The following is a 16,634-nucleotide window of genomic DNA, read 5'->3' on the forward strand; positions in this document are numbered from 1 at the left end:
TCTCTCTACTAATCACTTCTTTGTGTTGTCTTCCTTACTTAGAATGTAGAATACTTGATAGGGGCTTTCTGCCTGCACTCAGTGGGGCATAATAAGTGCTTAACAAATGTCCCCTCTCTCTGTCCCTCTTTCTCTCTCTGTCCCTCTGTCTCTCTCTGTCTTTCTCTGTCTCTCTCTGTCTCTCTCTCTCCCTCTCCCTCTCTCTCTCTTTCTCTTTTCCTCTCTCTCTCTCTATCTCTCTCTCTCTCTCCCTCCCTCCCTTTCTCTCTCCCTCTCTCTCTGTCTCTTCATCCATCCATTTATCTATCTATCCATCCATCCATCCATCTATCTATCTATCTATCTATCTATCTATCTATCTGTCTGTCTGTCTGTCTGTCTGTCTGTCTGTCTGTCTGTCTGTCTATCTATCTATCTATCTATCTATCTATCTATCTATCTATCTATCTTTCTATCTATCTATCTATCTATCTATCCATCGATCTCTTATTCTCAAAGGAGAGTTGAATTCATGTTAGTCTTAGCAAATTCCCAAGATATTAGTTACTAGAATGAGTTCTTAGGCCAGTATGACAACTTTCTCTGAGTTACTAGAAAATGTCCCAAAAAAATTATCCAAAGGCTAGTCACTGAGTATCTAAACATTTGTCAAGTTTAACCACACTGACCACCAAACCCTTCAGGTGCTTCCCCATGGCATTGGAGACCCAGTTTAGGACTTGTGGATTTAGCCTTCCCCATATGTACACACTCATCATGATACCAGATTTTTAACATCAATATAGGACAGAGGAATTCTTTCTATCCTTATCCCATTATAACCAGATTCACAGTAAGAAATAATGAATAGTAAGTAACTTCAACTTTCAGGGGTTCCCCATTTCTTTTCAGAGAACCCTATTTGTCTCCCAGTAAGAAGGGGTGGCTGTGAGGGAGGAGAGAACATTACATATCTTACTAGGGGGTTCCTATCTACACCTCAATCCTCTTAATCACCCCGCTTCTTACAGTAAGTAACTTCAACATATTTCTTCACAGACTCCCACTTTCTTTCAGTTCTGATTGTGGCAGGGCTATTACTGATGTCTAAATGATATCCTACCACAGAAGCTCAATTTAATTCAAATCAATAAGGATTTTAAAGTAACAATTATGTGTAAGACATTGTGCTAGATGCTGGATATACAAAATAAAAATGAAAGTCCTTTCCATCAAAGGCAAATTCTTTTATGATATCAATCAATAAGCATTTGCTAAGTATTGCTAGGGCTAGCTAGGTGGCACAATGGATAAAGTGCCTACCCTGAAGTCAGGAGGACTTGAGTTCAAATCCAGCCTCCAACACTTAGTAGCTGTGTGACCTTGGGCAAGGCACTTAACCCTAATTGCCTCAGTTTCCTCATCTGTAAAATGAGCTGGGGAAGGAAATGGCAAACCACAGACAAGACTGAAATGACTGAACAATGACAGCAAAAAAGTTCCCACTATAGGCCAGACACCAGGGATACCAAAGTGCAAATAAAACATCGTATGCCTCCAAAGAGCTTTCATTTCAGGAGAGAAAATATACATAGACGCAATACATATATATGAATATATACAAATAAAATAAATAAAGTAAATTGGGGAGAAGGCATTAGGAACTAGGGAAATCAAAACAAAGGCTTCATCTAAAAGGTAATGTTTGAATGGAATGTTGAAGAAAACAATGGATTCAAAGAAGCAATGGTAGAGGGAGTGCATTCTAGGCATGGGGCTCAACTAGTGCAAAGAACTTGATGATGGTAGATGAAGTGTCATGCCAAAAAAACAGAAAGAAGCTAGTTTGGCTATAATTTAGAGTTTAGGAAGAGAAAAATATATCACAAGGTGTTATAAAAGATATATTTGGAGTAGGTTGTGAAAAGCTTTTATGTCAGAGGAATTAATATTTTAAGGAATCACTAGGATTAATTGGGAAGTTAGGTGGCATAGTGAATAAAGTGCTGGGCTTTAAGCCAAGAAAACTTATTTTCCTGAGTTCAAATCCAGACTCAGATACTTACTAGTTGTGTGATTCTGGACAAGTCACTTAGCCCTGTTTGCCACAGTTTCTTCATCTGTAAAATGAGCTGGAGAAAGAAATGGCAAATGACTCCTCTATTTTTGCCAAGAAAACCCCAAATTGGATCACAAAGAGTCAGTCATAACTGCAACAACTCAACAACAACACAATAACAAGAATTAATTGAGGAGACATGTAGTTAGATTGAGAGCCAGTCCTAGAGATGAGAGGTCCTGGGGTCAAATCTGGCCTCAGACACTTCCTAGCTGTATTACCCTGGGCAAATCACTTAAATCCTCATTGCCTAGCTCTTACCACTCTTCTGCCAAGGAACCAATATTCAGTATTGCTTCTAAGAGAGAAAGTAAGAGCTTTAAAAAAAGAATTAATTGAGCTGAGGTATTATATGGCCAAAATTATTTAGGGAATCACCTTGAAAGTTGGGAGTAAGAGGGATTGGAAAGGGAAAAGATCAAGTAGATGTAATAAAGCTAATGAAAGGTAATAAGGTTTTGAAATAGAGTGGTAGCCTGGTGAATAGTGAGAAGAGGTTGGATGTGAGATAGAAATTGCAAGAATGGACATCTGAATGAATATGTGGTGTGAGGGAGAGTGAGAAATCAAAGATAACTCCAAAATAGTTAACCTAGAAAATTTAAGATGTGTGTTGCCTATATAGAAATAAGGATATCCAGAAGATGAGTGGGTACTGGAGAAAAGATAAATTCTGTTGAGTTTAGGATGTCTATGGGATATTCAGGAGAAAGTTTGGGGCTAAATGTAGAAATGGGAAACATCTGTCTAAAAATGATCATTGAGCCAATGGGAGCTGATGAATGAGAGTATATTAAGTGAAGAAAGTGTATTAAGTGAGAGATCATATCAAGAGAAGAGGGAGGAAGGGATGACCCAACACAGAGTCTTGGGTTCTCAAGGTTAGGGAACATGATATGGATGAAGGATACAGCAAAGGGGACTACATAGGGGCAATCAAAAAGGTAAGAGAGACCAGGAAAGAGTACTGTCAAAATTCAAAGAGTAAATATCTAGAAATAGAAGGTGATTAACACTTTATAGTGTTATATAAGAGAGATAAAAAAGGATGGGGATTAATAAAAATCCATTTTCTGTTTAGTTGTTTCACTTGTGCCTGACTATTCACAACCCCATCTGGGGTTTTCTTGGCAGATACTGGAATAGTTCGCCACTTCCTCCTCCAGCTCATGTTACAGATGAGGAAATTGAGGCAAACAGGGCTAAGTGACTTGCTCAGAGTCACACAGCTGCTAAGTGTCTGAGGCCAGTATTAAACTCAGAAAAAGGAATCTTCTTGATTCCAGATCTGGCACTCTGTCCAGTTCACCACCTACTTTCTTCTTAATTAACTTTTAGGAAGGGTTATTTATTAATGTGGCAGGGTAAAAATAGTTGGTACAAACATAGCCTCAAATCTGTGACATTCTTCTATAATTACATACAGAGTCTGGAAAAAATTGTCTCAGGCTTACAGAGTGAATATGGCAAAATGGTAATTCTTCATTCCTGGAAGTCCTTTGGCTGGAGTTTTCAATATATTCTCCATAGGTCTGCTATAGTTTCTCTGCTTGGCTCTTGTAGATTCTTAAATCTACAGTTCAGTTTGTCTTTGGCTTCTGATATGGCCACTACCATGAACTTATCTGGGGATACTTCTAGGTCAATAATGGGAAGATGGAAAGTCCTTCAGATTTCCAAAATCTCTCCTCTGAGTCATAGGCCTGGGGCTCTGACCTCTCTCCTCCAGTCAATCTATATATCTATGTCTATGTCTATGTCTATGTCTATGTCTATGTCTATGTCTATGTCTATATCTATCTATCTATCTATCTATCTATCTATCTATCTATCTATCTATCTATATCCATCTCCCCCCCCCCCCTCATCGGTTTAGCTTTCTCCTCTCCATTGACTTGAATCTCTCCAGATTAAATTTACCTGATATTTTATAGATGACTCAGAGGGCATGACAAAATTTCCTCAGTCATTCCAAACATATTTCATATGCAACTTCTGTCCATTTAATGATAGACTTCTTGAACAATTAAGTTTTATTTTATTTTCATGTGAAGATACTCCTTTCCCTCCTCCCCTTTCCCATTGAGAAAACAAGAAAAGAAAGCACAAGTTACAAAAAGGTTGTTGTTCAGTCATGTCAGAATCTTCACGACCCAGTGGATGATAGAATGGCAATACTATCCATGAGAGTTTTTTGGTAAAAATACTAGAGTGGTTTGCCATTTCCTTCACCAGTAGATTAAGGCAAACAGAGGTTAAATGACTTGGCCATGGTCACAAAGCTAGCAAGAGTCTGAGGTCATATTTGAACTCAGGTCTTTTTTAACTCTAGTCCTAGCACTCTGTCTACTGGTCACCTAGCTGTCTCTAAAAACAAGTATGGTCAAGCAAAATAAATTCCCACATGATTAAGGACTTTTAAAGACATCTTACATTTTTTGAGCATTTTTCATTCTTAGTATAAAGTCTTTAATTGTTTGATTTATTGTTGACCCAGTTTTCATCTAGTTAAGGCTGAGCATCTTAACATTTTAAATGGCATAGGATGATTTGATTGATTTACTAAATTGAATTCCACTTTTAGGCCCATGTTGGCACTAGAGGCACAAGGAATTCTAGTCCTCAGAAGCTTATATTCTGTTGGGAAGTCATGATGTATATAACTATAATATGATTACTATGTAATATACTGACTACTTTATTTAGCATGCAACATATTTACTATATCCTACTTACCATAAAAATATTTGTTGTTTTATTTTATTTACTACAAAATATACTTATATTGAATTTTATTTACCATGTAATACATTTGTTCTTGCATTTTATATATATTCACCATATTGTATGTTATTTACTTTATTCTATTTTCTATATAATATATATATAATATTTATTATACAAAAAATTTGAGGAGGGAGGAGCACTGATAAATGTGAGAGGGAGTTAGAGGTATGGTAAGAGATCAGGAAAGATTTCACAAAGGAATTGGTCCCTGAGTCAAGTCCAGAAAGAAATTAGAGATTCCAGAAATCAGAGGTAAAGAATTATTCAGGCCATGTATGAGGTGACAGCTTGTGACTTGATAAATGACATGCCAAGTTCAGGGAACAGTAAGTAGGTCAGTTTATTTGGAATAGAAACTGTACAAAGGGTAGTGATGTGACATCAGTCCAGAAAGGTAGGCTGAAGTCATATTGAGGAATATAAATACTAATTGTTTTGAATTTTATCCTGGAGACAATAGGGATCTACTGAAGATTTTAGATTTAGAGCATTACACAGATAAGACCTGTACTTTAAGAAGATTATTTTGGCAGCTGTGTTGAAAAAAAAAAAGAATTTAAAAAAGATTGGAAACAGTGTGGCGATGAATTAGGAAATGGTTGCAGTAGTTCCAGTGGAAAGTGAGACATTAGAGTGAGGGTCATATGAGTGAGAGAAGGGTATGGAATCATTTCCCATTAGTTACTCTTCTTGGTTTGACTCTTTGAACATCGAGCTTCCCCTAGGCTAAGATGGACATTAGAAATATCATCATGGAGATTTCTTCAGCTTTATATTAGCACTTCCTTAGCCCCTTTAACTGCTTATCCTCTCTTATTGGAGGGCTTGAGGACAGAACAAAATACTCTTTCCAAAGAGGAGGCTCAGAACTTTTAGCCAAGTCTTCATTTCCCACCAGCTCCTCTGCTTGGTTTAGAATCCATGAACATCATACTTCTGTACTGGGTATCCTTTGGCCACTTCCTCCTCCTTTTAATGTTCCTTCTGTGTATTATCTTCCCCCAATCCATTGTAAGCTCCTCTGAGGACAGGCACTGTCTTGTATCCCTAGGGTACATTGCCTGGCACATAGTGGGAACTTAATTATTTTTGTTTGTTTGTCCTTCATTTTCAAAGAGGACCAAAGACATCATGGGTGATGTCTTGATTTGTATGTGAATTGGCTTTAAGTGAGATAGAACAGCACAAAATTGTCAGCTTCACTCTTTCTTCCAGTTAACCAAGTCCAATGGCAAGACAAAAATCAGCATGACTGGCAATGACCCTAGATGCAATGGCAAACCTTGGGCTTTGATGTCTGACTAAGCTCTAAACATTCTACAACACTTGATTCTGTCACTTTCATGGTTGTTGGAACAAATTGTTCTCATACGCCCCTTCTGCCTCTCACACACTTGGAGTAGACATTCTCCCTGGCTCTAGTTGGGTTTGATTCTTGTTGGTTCCCCTTACCCTGGTTTAGAATGACTACTTGAGACAGTTTTATTGGGATGTGGCTGCTGCACATGCTATAGTTTCTTGGAGCCATAAGTGACAATTGGGTGAAAGGTAGACACTAAAGATAGATGAGCAGCCCAAGAGCTGGCAAGCCCTCACGCTAGAGGTTCTAGTCCTCCTCAATCACTTTGTGAATGCAAGGGATGTGTGAAGATAGAATCTTTAGGACTTTACAATTGATTAGCTGTTTCTCAAATCTTCTTTTCTATAATGGATGTGCTCCAAAAATTAGTCCTAGTCCTATTCTCTTTTCTGTCTTTATTACCTTGCTTAGTGATTTCATCAGCATCCTTGGGTTCAGTTATCATCTCAATCCTGATGGTTCTCGAATCTATTTAACCAGCTTTAAGTTCTCTCCCAAACTCCAAAACTACATCAATAACTGCCTCTTGGATAATTCAAACTGAATGTCCCTTTGACACCTCAAATTCATCTTCCCTTCAAATCCTACCCTCTTCACAACTTCTCTATAATTAAGCTCACTATAATTCTAGTCACTGAGACATACAACTCCAGCATCATCTTTGACTTCTCACTCCCATTCACACCACACAATGATTCTTTTTGCCAAATCTTGTTATATCTCCCTTTCTCTTATAGTCACCATCTTGGTTTAGGTCCTCATCATCTCACACCTGGACTATTACAATAGACTTCTGGCTGGTCTCCCCGTCTCAAGCCTCCCTCTATTCTTGGCCATCTTCCACTCAACTTCCTAAGTCATTTTTGTACAGTTCAGTTCTGATCCTGTTACTCTGCAACTTAATAAACTCCAGTTACTTCCTTATTACCTGCAAGAAAAAATGTAGAATTCTCTTCTTGGGGTTTAGAACCCTCTACAATATGACCCCCTTCTACCTTTCTAGTCTTCTTAGAATTTTCTTCCCTTACATGTATTTTACAATACAACAACTACTGGACTTCTTGATACTCCTTCCACAAAGCACTCCATTTCTTGAATTTTACCTTGACATTTGCTGTTCCCAGACCTGGAATGTGCTCCATTTTGCCTTATCCTTCCTCCCTTTTCAACTTCTAGAAAAACTCATCTGAAATCACACCTCTCCAGAAGGTCTTTCCCAATCTCCTCAAACCCATAAATAAATACATTGCTAGCACATTAGAGAAAGCTAGTTAGCACAGTCTATAGAACGCTGAATCTGGAAACAGGAAGTCCTGAGTTCAAATTTAGCCTCAGACACTTACTTAGCTGTGAGACTCTGGGCAAGTTATTTAACCACTGTCTATGTCTGTTTCCTTAACTGTAAAATGGAAATAATAATAACACACCAGGGTTTATGTAAGAATCACATGACATAATATTTGTAAAATGTATAGCATAGTGCCAATTTGCTGGAGTTGTTTTGACGTGCCTTTGTTCGTTTGTTTGTTCATTCTTTCATTTGTTCGTTCCTTTCTTCCCTCTGATTAAAAAAGACATTCCTAGGAGAGCTGACACATTAAATAATTGGCACTTTTCTTCATGCAAAGCAAGCTTTTTACTTTTTTTTTATTTTTTATTTTTTTACATTTTTAATCCCTTAACTTCTGTGTATTGGCTCCTAGGTGGAAGAGTGGTAAGGGTGGGCAATGGGGGGTCAAGTGACTTGCCCAGGGTCACACAGCTGGGAAGTGTCTGAGGCCAGATTTGAACCTAGGACCTCCCGTCTCTAGGCCTGACTCTCAATCTACTGAGCTACCCAGCTGCCCCCCTGGCCTGGCTTTTTAGACAAAGAGCATCGAGGCTGTCTGGAGACCACATTGCGTAATGGATAAAGAGATGATCTTAAAGTCAAGAAGACCTTGGTTCAAATCCTTCCTCAGACACTTCGTAGCTGCATCATCCTAGGCAAGCCACTTAACCTCTGTTTGCCTCAATTGCCTTATATGAAAAACAAGAAGTTTAAACTCATACATACATAGTTGTTTACATGCTATTTCCCCCGTTAGAATGTGAGCTCTTTAAGGGCAAGGACTGTGCTTTTTCATTCATTTGTATATCCAGAACTTAGCACGGTGTCTAGTATATAATAAGTTTTTAATAAATTCTTGATGATTTGAGTCAATAGGCATTTATTAAGCATTACTATGGGCCAAGTTTTAAGGGTAAATGCATTTACTACTAACTAACTTTTTGGACTCTCACAATATCCTTAGAGTTAATATTAGCTGAGGCTAAAGAGGGGTAGCCTATGCCCTGCTTCCTCACACAGCTGAGGGTTTCCAAAAGAATCAAACCAGAGACTGATCACATAGGAGTGAAGAGGAGATATATAATACACTAGTAGAGTTGGAGTTGGGGAGGTTTCTTTCCAAACAATAATCTGCTCAAATTATACTTTTGAAAAATCTATAAGAGAATCATAGGATTTTAGAATTGGAAAGAAACTTTAGATATTGTCTAGTTCATTCCTCTTAATTTTCTAGATGAGAAAACTGAAATCGACAAACGTTAAATGATTTGTCAAGGTTACGCAGGTAGTGAGGGGTAGAAAATTGACTAAAACTTAGGTCTTCTCACTTTTTTCCCCAATGTTGCTTAGAAGATTCATGGAAACTCTAACACATTAACATGCATACCAGGGGCAGCTGGGCAGCTGGGTAGCTCAGTGGATTGAGAGTCAGGCCTAGAGAAGGGACGTCCTAGGTTCAAATCTGGCCTCAGATACTTCCCAGCTGTGTGACCCTGGGCAAGTCACTTGACCCCCATTGCCTACCCTTACCACTCTTCTGCCTTGGAGTCAATACACAGTATTGACTCCAAGAGGGAAGATAAGGGTTTAAAACAAAACAAAACAAGCATCCTCATGAGTTTAACAGCACTCTTTCACGCTCAGACCTAGGGTTTGGACTAAAAAGTTAATCCCAATCAATCACTATATCATCTCTCACCTTCTCTGATATTAAAAGCACCATGTCACTAATCACAGGCCTACATATTCCTGTGTCCTGGGACTCCTCCCAGTTCTATTCCTATACCCCAACATTTAGAGTTGACTTAGGGTGAAAAGCCATTCTTCCTCTCCTCACAACCCAAATCCTCGTGGTATTCAGTAGAATCTCCACCCACAGTCTCACATTTTCAGGGATGTGGTATCCTCTAGCCAATAGAGTATCTATTTTGAGTTCCTTGGCGTTCTCAGACAGCATGCACTGACCCTGAATTCTAATATATTCAGTTACACTCAGGGCTAGCCTTATGGTGTTGTGACTGAGCAAACCTCCAAAGTCTTTCTTCACCCAAAGTGAGTTGGAGTATGCCACTGTGACGGATGCCTCGATTTGGAATAAGTGATTTAAAAAGACACATTCCTAGAAGGGCTAATATATTAAATTACTGGCACTTACCTTAACACAAAGTAAGCTTTTTAGATAAAGAGGGGGTAAAGCTGACTGGAGTCCATGTTGCATAATGGATAAGGAGCTGATCTTAAAGTCAAGACCTTGATTTAAATCCTTCTTCAGGCACTTATTAGCTGCACCACCCTAGGCAAGCCACTTAATCTCTATTTGCCTTAATTTTTTTGTGTGAGAAACAAGGAGTTTAGATTTTCTATCTAAATCTCTGCTCCAGTGGTTCCCTTTCTACTTAATAAAACTCATAGATAATATTCCATTTAGCTTACTCTTTTTATGTCCATTTAAACATGGCATTCTATCATCCCATTAATCTAGCACAATGCCTCAACTATCCCTGGTGCCATGATGGCTTTATTATTATTATTATTATTATTATTATTATTAAAAGTATAAGTCATTCTTCTGCCAACATAGACCACCTTCTCTTATGTACAGTCCTTATCCTTGTTTTCCTACTGGTTCATCATAGATACTATATTCATGAATGACAGTCCTTCCTCTTATTTTTTTATCTCAATGGTACAACTGTATCCTCCATGAACACCCATCCACCTGTCAGCCCTTTTTAGGATTGCTCAGTCACCTTCGGTGTCTTCCTTTCACCCAACTCTCACTTTTTGCTCCAAGAAGCTATACTATAGCATGCACAGTGACCACATTCCAGTAAAACTGTCTTAGTAGATAACTAAACCAGGTCGAGGGTAACTTGACAGGCTTCAAACCTGTCTGTGACATAGGAGGATGCCTACCCCAAGCATGTGAAGACTGCCTCCCGTGCAATTGAGAGATGAGAACAGTTTGTTCCAATGGCCACGAAGATGGCTAATGAAGGTGATATGGAATGCTTAGAACTTGGTCAGAAAACATCCAAGAAGTTGAGGTCATCCACTGCATCCCAGGCCATCACCAATTTTCCTAACTTTTGTCTTGCCACTGGATTTGGATGATTCTGGAAGGAAGAGTGCTGCTGATGACTTTGTGCCGCTTTGCCTCATTGAAATCCAGTTTACAAGCAAGTCAAGACATCACCCTCTGAGGCCACTAGTCTTCTCTGAAACAAAAGACAAACAACAATTATATTTAATTGGAACTATCTATCGGTTGTCTCTCAGATTTCACCATATTGCCAACAATCTCCATTTCCAACCATATAGGGCTGTGATAATGCCTTTTCTGTGGTATCTTGGGTAAATGCCATCATCATTAACGTGTTATGACTTGCCATATGCTCCCAATTACCCTTTGAGTTATTTGTTATTTTAATCTATAATTTTGATATTTTGGAAATATATAAGGAAGGCTATGGGTATAAATGGAGATTTTTAAAGTACTACGTTCTATAAGTGACGGCTAATTTGGCACCTCACTGAAAGTGTTCTAATTTTCTTGGCCACATCTTGCATATTTTCTTGAGTATTCAGGGAGTAAGGTTGAAAAAAATAATTGGAGGAAAGTTTTCTCCAAGAATTTTGCAATGCAGTTACTTTCCTTTAATGACCTTCCAGTTGTAAAGTTTTATTCAGGCCTATACAGGGAACATATTAAAACTGACTGGGGGTGAAAGGAGGGAGAAAAATATAGAAAGGCTATTTATGAAAAGAAAAAAAGAATCTCTGTGGCTTGGTAACTAACTCTGTTGGGTCATCTGGGATCAGTGTCAGTCAGTCATATAGTAAGCAGCCTTAGCTATTGACAAAATCTTCTAGTCAGTGATACAGCCTCGTTGAATAATGTGGGTTTCTTACTTCTTGCCCAGACTGTAAGAAACAACTTCACAAGGAACTTAGTACTCAAGATGTTCTCTCATCTCCTTTATAGACATCGTCACTGGTATTTTCACAGAGTAATGAACATGCAACAATTCCTTCTCTCTCTCTCTTAGATCTACAGATGTTTAGCTCACCTCAAAAATCCCTCCATGAAGGGATGTCAACTTGAGGGAAGGCAGTCAATGAAAGAAGGGGTACAATGGTGTTCAAATTCAAAGATGGAACATATCCAGGAAAGATATCGACCAATCAGCACTTCTAGGGCTACTGGAGTCAAGAATGTGAAGCTGGCAAAGTCCCAAGTGCCAGCCACTTTGATTTCTGGATCCCTCTCCTTCCTTCAACTGTGTTTGAAGATGGATGGTGCCCCATGCTAGCCCTTACCTGGCTAACATTCCCCAGAGGGACCTAGTCCCCAAGTTCATCCTCTCTAGATAACTATGAGCTCTTCTTCTTTACCCTTATCAAAATGTTCATTCTTCAATGTCTTGCTCCCAGCCACCTACTGGAAGAAATAATCTACCAATATGTATTCAAGTCTTGTCATTGACATTTACTACCTGTGTGACTTTGGGCAAATAATTTACCATCTCTCCCTCCCTCCCTCCTATTTCCTTGTGTGTGAATAAAGGGATTGGACCAAATATGCTCTGAGATTTGCCCTGGCTCTAAATCTATGGCCCTATGATGGTTGATAGCCAGTTTAATATAATACCCTCTCTAGATTTATTTCAAAAGCATATTCACAGAGAATGTATTAGCTTAAATGAAAAGCTTGAGTCTCTAATGGTTGGGGGCAGACACTATGGTAGCCAGCTGTGGGGGGTGGGGGGAAGTTTGTTTTCCGGTGCATCTTCTCTGCAACCCTAAAATCACAAGAACAATTGTCTAGTTTAACTAGTTTTAAAAGCAAACTTGAGCCCCTCAGCTACTTTATGGAGTCACAGATAGAATCAGTTTGTGGTGAGAGGAAAATGTCCTTGGATTTAAGAGACCAAGCTTTTAGTCCTGACTTTGCCATTAACCAGCTATGTGACCTTGAACAAATCAATTAACTTCTCCAAGACTCAGTTTCTTAATTTGTAAAACGGGAGAAGGTGTATTGAACAAGTTATCCCTAAGGTTCCTTTTACTTCTTAGTCTCTTTCTGTTACCCTCATATGTGTATGACTATATCAGTCAGGGCTAGAATATCATATGGGTCATGGTAAGCTCTTTCTAAATGCTGACAACTTTTTCTTCTTCCATTGCTCCCTTTCTCTCTGTGCCTCTATTGTCTCTTTCTGCCCCCTTCTTTCTCTCTCTCTCTCTCTCTCTCTCTCTCTCTCTCTCTCTCCTTTCCATATATAAACACACATGCATGTGCACAAAATATCTATACATACAGATATAACCTTAAAGCTCTTTGTAAACCTTAAAGCAACATTATATATTTTATATATACAATTATATATGGGTTGTAATATACATAACACATTGTGAAAGAACTATGCACTCTATAATGTAATAATTATATACTTTATATATAATGTAATAATGTATAGTTTATCATATGTAACATATTACATTATGTAATATATAATACACAGTGTGATAATATACCATCATATATTACTTATTCTATGGAGTAATTATATAACATTATGTATCATAATGATTATATAATAATATTTTAAGGTTTACAAAGTGTTTTACATGTTATTTTATTTTAACCTCACAATAACTTTGTGAGGTAGGTACTATTCTTTGTATCTTCTTTTTACAGGTGAGGAAATTAAGACTGAGAAATATTGAGTGACTTTACCCTAAGTCACCCAGCTACCAAGTATCTGAGGCAGGATTTCATCTCAGGTCTTCTTGACATGAGGAAACCAAAGGTCCAAGAGATTTTGACTTGCTCAAGATCATTGTAGCTTAGTAGGTGATAAACTGGGGATCCTAACCCTAATTCTCTTTCTAGATTTGGATCCAATGTTTTTGCCAAGGGTGAATTTTTACTTGCCTTTCTCTTTAGATCTAACATTTGGAGAGTGTTCCTGATAAGAAACCCTCATTCCCATTCTCCTTTATCTTCCAGACCTCTTCCTTTTTTTTAACCTTGTGCAATAACCCAGAATATAGAATTATAACAATGCCCCTAGATCAATCAGGTCCTTGATCAGCTTTCTATGGGATAATCTACACTTCTTGAACTCTTTATAAAGGAGAGAATTTATATGTCAGTGGTTGATGGAAATTTTTCCCAGTAATGTGACTTGGCAGCATGGAAATATGTCCAGCCATTTTTTTTGGATGCTGCCCAACCCTAGTGATAAAGAGGAGATTTCATATCATAAATGACTTTCTTTTTGCAATTTATTAGCCTGAAATGCCTTGGCAGATGGAATAATAAAAGCCACTAGTGTACACCAAGACTTTGAGGATAAGAACATAAAACAGGCCATTTTTAAAGTGGCTATGACCCAGCCACTATACCAGAGAATTTAATGTGTACTTCACCCATTTTATGGCAGACTGACTGCTGGCATCAACTTTCCAGGACCTTGCCATGTCTTTGGTCTTAACAGTGAGAAGATAGATTAGAAATGTTGCTCATGGAGAAATTCTAATAAAGGAGGGAACTCCCCCCAAAAAGTATTTGGCATGGAAACCCCCTCCCTGTAGCTTTCCACCTTACTGAAAATTATTGTTAACTGTCTGCTGAATGTACCATGTCTTGGGAATTGCAGAAGTCCACAGGAGATCGTGATAAAGTCCTTACTGATCTGTGAAACTAGGGTGAAACCTTCTTAGTAAGCTCTACTTGGAATTCAAGAGATATAGTTCAAATGTGTTTTCTAGGGATTCAAGTACTGCTCATCCTGGGAAGGAAAAGGGTATCTGAAGCTGTCGAAATGTCATAGCAAGGGACTAAGATGACCCTCTTAGATCAATTAATTAGTCAAGTAACATTTATTAAGCACCTACTGTCTTCTAGGTGTGGGGGATATGAGGAAAGGCCAAAAACAGTCCTTCCTCTCAAGGAGCCAATAATCTAATATCACATCAAGCTGTTACATTTCTTATTTTATCACTTTGGAACCAAAGTAAAAAAAAATAAGGAGAAAATAATATCTTCTTGGGTCCATTTGTTTGCTCTCTGCCTTTCCAAAAAGAAAAGAAAATCTATAATCTCCTCCATCTCTAGGAATATAAAAGTACTATTTACTGGAATGTCTAGGCTGAAGAAGGCCTAGAGGCAAAGTACAGCAGTGGATAGAAGACCTGAGTTCTAATCCTGCCTCTGACATAGTAATAAAGGCTAACAAATATATATGATTGTAAATATATAAGTCCCTAGAATTTCCTTGGGCTTTGTTGGACTAGCTTGGGCCTTATCTTGCTCAGTTCAGTGTTGAGTAGAATTCCCATGCCACTGTGGGTATATTTCCCATTCATTTCCCAATTTTTTATGTCATCTTCCCCCATATTAGTGTTTAAGTTCCTTGAGGATAGGTACTCTATTATGCTTTTATTTGTAACTGAAGTGCTTTGCTTAACACAGAACTCAGCATATAATAAACATTTAATAAATGTTATCTACCTTTGTTTGCGTCTCTCTGTCTCTCTGTCTGTTTCTCTCTGTCTCTCTATCTCCCCAACCCTGTGAGGCAGGTACCATTATTATCCTATTTAAAGATGAAATAATTGAGGTCCACAGAAGTTGAGTAAGATAGATGTTATAGGTATTGTCCCCATTTAACAGATGAAGAAACTAAGACAGAAGTTAAATGAATTGCTCAGGATCACAGAATCAGTAAAAGTCTGAGGCAAGATTCAAACTTGGGTCTTATTGACTCCTAGTCCAGTATTCAATCCTGTTCACCATCTAGCTCTGCCTCATTGTACTACCACATACTGGCTTTTTCACTCTCAGCAAATCACTGAATTCTCAGGACTCTAGGGAACTCTCCAAGAAAGAATAGCATTGAAGATGTCCACCTACATTGACTTAGGCATTTTCCAGACCCAGAAACTCCCTACTCCAATAAAGTCACAGGCCCACAGGCCCTACAGCACAAAGTGGGCAATTCATCAACATTTATTACATTTTAAATTAATGGTGTCTGCACAAATTTAGATTTCTACCTACGTGGAGGCAATCCTCCCAAGAGATGCTGCTCTCCTTCACTCCCATCCCCTACCCTCTGCTCCCTCCATGTATTTAAACAGAAGTGAAAGGCTAGAGATGAATAAATAATTTTCAAGAGAATTTATTAGGTGGGTATATAAATGCAAAGGTGGTACAATCACTTACCTTCAGGAACGTACACTCTAATAGGCAGGGAGAGATAGTACATAAAAGGGAGGGATGCCCAGGGAAGGCTCTGGAGGATTGCCTCCATGCAGGTAGAAACCTCCATCTGGGGAGCCATAGGAATGGGTAGAGCTATATAGGACAGCTATTTCTCATGCCCATGCCAGTAATGAGAATATTGCTTAGATTACTGTGCTCAGGCCTAAAGGGCAAGAAGGGCAGGGGGACAAATGGCAAAGGGAACCTGCTTGGCTCTAGTTTCTTGACAGAAGGCTGGATTGGAATATGAATCACAATTTGAATCCAACTGGATATATGGGTCAAGTCATCCACTGGGATAATCTAACCTAAAGGCAAAGTCACAAAGCTAAGTGGATTAGTTTTTGCAAGATTCACTCTTCAGATTCTATGTTTTTCAGTGGCGAGGCGATTTCACAAGAGATACCTTGACTGTTGACTCACCGTCAATGAAACCGAATCTCTATAGTGAGTTTCATATATCTGACTGTCCAGAAATGTGGCTGTCAGGTAACTGCAGATGATATGATGGTGTACTTAGAATACACCAGAGATTAGTAAAAAATAAAAACAAAAACAAAAGTTGTAGTATATGTTTTGCTTCAGAAAGTAGCAGAATACAAACTAAATCCACAGAATCATTAGAATATGTATAATATCCTCATAATATCCTAGTATCACAGATTGGCAGATAGATAGAAAGACAGAGAGAGAGTGAAGGAGATAGAGAGAGAGAGAAAGAGAAGGAGAGAGAGAGAGAGAGAGAGAGAGAGAGAGAGAGAGAGAGAGAGAGAGAGAGAGAGAGAGA

This window comes from Gracilinanus agilis, chromosome 2 (assembly GCF_016433145.1).
Source record: "Gracilinanus agilis isolate LMUSP501 chromosome 2, AgileGrace, whole genome shotgun sequence".
In the NCBI taxonomy this organism is placed as follows: domain Eukaryota; kingdom Metazoa; phylum Chordata; class Mammalia; order Didelphimorphia; family Didelphidae; genus Gracilinanus; species Gracilinanus agilis.